Source organism: Balaenoptera acutorostrata, chromosome 1, assembly GCF_949987535.1.
Source record: "Balaenoptera acutorostrata chromosome 1, mBalAcu1.1, whole genome shotgun sequence".
Lineage (NCBI taxonomy): Eukaryota > Metazoa > Chordata > Mammalia > Artiodactyla > Balaenopteridae > Balaenoptera > Balaenoptera acutorostrata.
The window spans coordinates 103,323,158-103,327,306 of record NC_080064.1 but is presented as its reverse complement, the minus strand read 5'-3'; positions in this window follow the sequence as shown (position 1 = coordinate 103,327,306).

Sequence of the window (4,149 nt, the reverse complement as noted above, 5' to 3'; positions counted from 1 at the left end):
TAGATTTCCCAGCGATATTAGTCTCTGGGTGCTGAATTTCTCTGGGAATGTGTATGTGGACCACAGACTTGCCTTCTCAATTCCTCATTCAAGCTCTCATTTCCAAATTGTGAGCATCCATCTTTCATCTTTTGGGAAATTAAAAAAAAAAAAAAAAGAATTGAAGAAGGAGAGTTGATGAAACTGCATTTGAGTCCAGCCAAATTTTACTCTATTTAGCTCTGTTGACTGGTGCTTTGACCGAAGGGCAATTTTCCAAGTTGTATTTCCCACTCAAATACTCAAAAGTTCCATTCAAGACGGAAATGCCCTGTAGTTGGCTTCTTCCGAACTATGTATGCTCTTATCCTGACACTAGATGCACCTTTGAGCTCAGTATCTTATATCTCCTTGTTCTAATCCTGTTGACAGTAAATATCCCTTGCCCTCCAATCCAGAAAACCCCACAGATGGATTTACCTTCTTTACAATAAACAAATAAGAAACTGCCAAACAACCAGCCTGGCACCCATGATTATGCCTACAAACAAGTGATCAGGACACAACAATCCGCATGTGGAGACACACACACACACACACACACACACACACAGGTATGGACACACACAGGCACGAACGCAGAGGCACACACACACAGGCATGGACACGCACAGGCACACACACACACACAGGCATGGACACGCACAGGCACACACACACACACACAGAGGCATGGACACGCACAGGCACACACACACACACACACACACATACACAGAGGCATGGACACACACAGGCACGAATGCAGAGGCACACACACACAGGCATGGACACGCACAGGCACACACACTCACACACACACACACACACACAGGTATGGACACACACAGGCACGAACGCAGAGGCACACACACAGAGGCATGGACACGCACAGACACACACACTCACACACACACACAGGTATGGACACACACAGGCACGAACGCAGAGGCACACACACAGAGGCATGGACACGCACAGACACACACACTCACACACACACACAGGTATGGACACACACAGGCACGAATGCAGAGGCACACACACACAGGCATGGACACGCACAGGCACACACACACACACAGGCATGGACACGCACAGGCACACACACACACACAGGCATGGACACACACAGGCACGAATGCAGAGGCACACACACACAGGCATGGACACGCACAGGCACACACACACACACAGGCATGGACACGCACAGGCACACACACACACACACACACAGGTATGGACACACACAGGCACGAACGCAGAGGCACACACACAGAGGCATGGACACGCACAGACACACACACACACACACACACAGGTATGGACACACACAGGCATGAACACAGAGGCACACACACACAGGCATGGACACACACAGGCACACACACACACAGGCATGGACACGCACAGGCACACACACACACACACAGGCATGGACACGCACAGGCACACACATACACACACACAGAGGCATGGACACACACAGGCACGAATGCAGAGGCACACACACACAGGCATGGACACACACAGGCATGAATGCAGAGGCACACACACACAGGCATGGACATGCACAGGCACACACACTCACACACACACACACACACACAGGTATGGACACACACAGGCACGAACGCAGAGGCACACACACAGAGGCATGGACACGCACAGACACACACACACACTCACACACACACACAGGTATGGACACACACAGGCACGAATGCAGAGGCACACACACACAGGCATGGACACGCACAGGCACACACACACACACACACACAGGTATGGACACACACAGGCATGAACACAGAGGCACACACACACAGGCATGGACACGCACAGGCACACACACACACACAGGCATGGACACGCACAGGCACACACACACACACAGGCATGGACACGCACAGGCACACAGAAGCACACCCAGGAGTTGCAGGACAGGATCCTTCCGCTCGCCTGCTGACCTTTAAATCTCCCTCTTCCCACCTGAAAGCTAGCAGTAAAAATAAAGTCAGTGTAAAAATAAAGTCGAGGAAACACTCACATCTGGTTTTGCCAGCAAAACTATGTTGGAAAACAGCTCAGGCAGCAAATTCCCAGTCTGGCTGGCTGGGGCTAGTTTTATTACAGAAAAAAAAATTTCACAATGGCTTGATCTCCCTGAAACTGGTAAACATCAGAGTCTGCTATCAGATGATCTAAAGGTGTGAGAGCACTTCTGGGAGCCCAGCTCAATTCGGAGCAATGTTCCAAAGGCAAGTGTTTTCTCCAAACCCACCTCTGAGTGCATCCTCTGGGTGCTCAGCAACCGTGCTGGGCGCCCGGGCTGCTCTGCGCTCTGTACCCACAGCATTTGCATATCTTCCCGAACTTGGCACCATTTGAAAACCACATCCACATCAGAGCTCCGGCTGCTCCGTGCTCCACCCGCCTCACTAATCCCGGTGTTCCGTCCAGCTTCTACAGCTCCCCTCTGGGAACCTGCAGCCTGATATGAATATGGTAAAGCCACCCCTCCTTAATACCGCCTCGACTTTTCATTTTCTTCCATTTGTAATTTTAAACCTCCTTCTTTTGATAGCAAATGTTCCCGAATATTTCAGAATCTTCTTCTTTTGCCTTCTCTTACCGCTGGTCAGTCGTTCCAAACTATCAGTTTTTCACAGACCAAGAGTCTCTTCCCTCTGTGCTTCTTGCAATTCAGAGTTCTCTTTCCACCTCATCTTCAACTTCACCAAAGTCCTCCTGTTTTTCCCAGGTGTTCTTGCTTTTGTCCTTACTTCTGCTTCACTGCAATCATTCATGCAGGAGTCCCTTTCCTCTGGTGGGGTCTTTCCTACTATTCTAAGGTTACCCCAGTCGCCCGTCATCAGATGCACAAACTTTCATCCTTTTGCGCCTGTGGTGGCCTTACCTCGATTGCTCCAGTACCACAGCTGATCAAAATGCTGAAAGTGGCATTCTTCTCTCGTGCTAGGGTCCAGTGACACTTGCCAGATGTGAGCGGGGAGAGCAATGAACAGGGCCAACTGAGGAGCCTGGGAGAAGAAGAAGGAGCACGTGCTCAGGGTGGCTTACTAGAGTCTAATTTTACCTGGATGCTGTACCCAGGAAATGGGGTGTTGTATAAACACAAGCAGTTCCCTGCTCCATGATGTTCCTTACGGGCAAAGGTTCTGAAATACAGGGCAGTCCCACAAACACAGGTGCTCTGACAGATTGGCAAAGACAACATTTGTTTGTAGATAGAGATCTCTGGCTAATTGGATATTGGATCAGCAAATATTTATTGAGCAACAGATTGCCCAAGGCACTGTGCTGTGTCACTGAGAGGGATTAAAAATGGACTCAGATTCCCCTCTTTCCTCGGGAAATAAATATCCTCGTTTCTCATGACTCACACCAAATGCAAGTATGAACATGTAAACCAACTTTCGCTCAATTTCTGTGGTGAGGACCAAGAAGTTATTCTTTAAAGTCAGTTTAACAAGGCATTCAAACCCTAAACCATCAATATGAGAAGCCCTGGGAAGATCATGTCACCTGGTTCACCAGCAAAGGTGTTTGTTACTGATTTACCATAGTGGCCAGGATTTTCATACCAAAAAGGGGAAGGGTTGGCTTGATTCAGATCAATCTTAAATATACAGATTTGTTAAACCTCACCAAGGTGACAAATTCTGACTTATTCTTTCAAAGATTTCTTTTAATCCCAGGGTGACTCAAATCTGACAGTTCAGAGAACAAAATAGAGATAATTGTTTAAGCTGTGGGAAGCCCCCAACAATGAACAGACCCTGTCTGTTCTGTGTCACCTGCGTAGCCCGGTACCTAACTCAGGGGTCCCCAACCCCCGGGCCGTGGACCGATACTGGTCTGCGGCCTGTTAGGAACCGGGCCACGTGGCAGGAGGTGAGCGGCAGGCGAGTGAGTGAAGCTTCATCTGCTGCTTCCCAAAGCTCTCATCACCACCTGAACCATCACCCCCCGACACCCAGCCCCCCACCCTGTCCGTGGAAAAATTGTCTTCCACGAAACCAGTCCCTGGCGCCAAAAATGTTGGGAAGCACTAACCTAACACATAACTGACCCTCAATGAATAGTGGTGAATACTTCTTTGCCTTA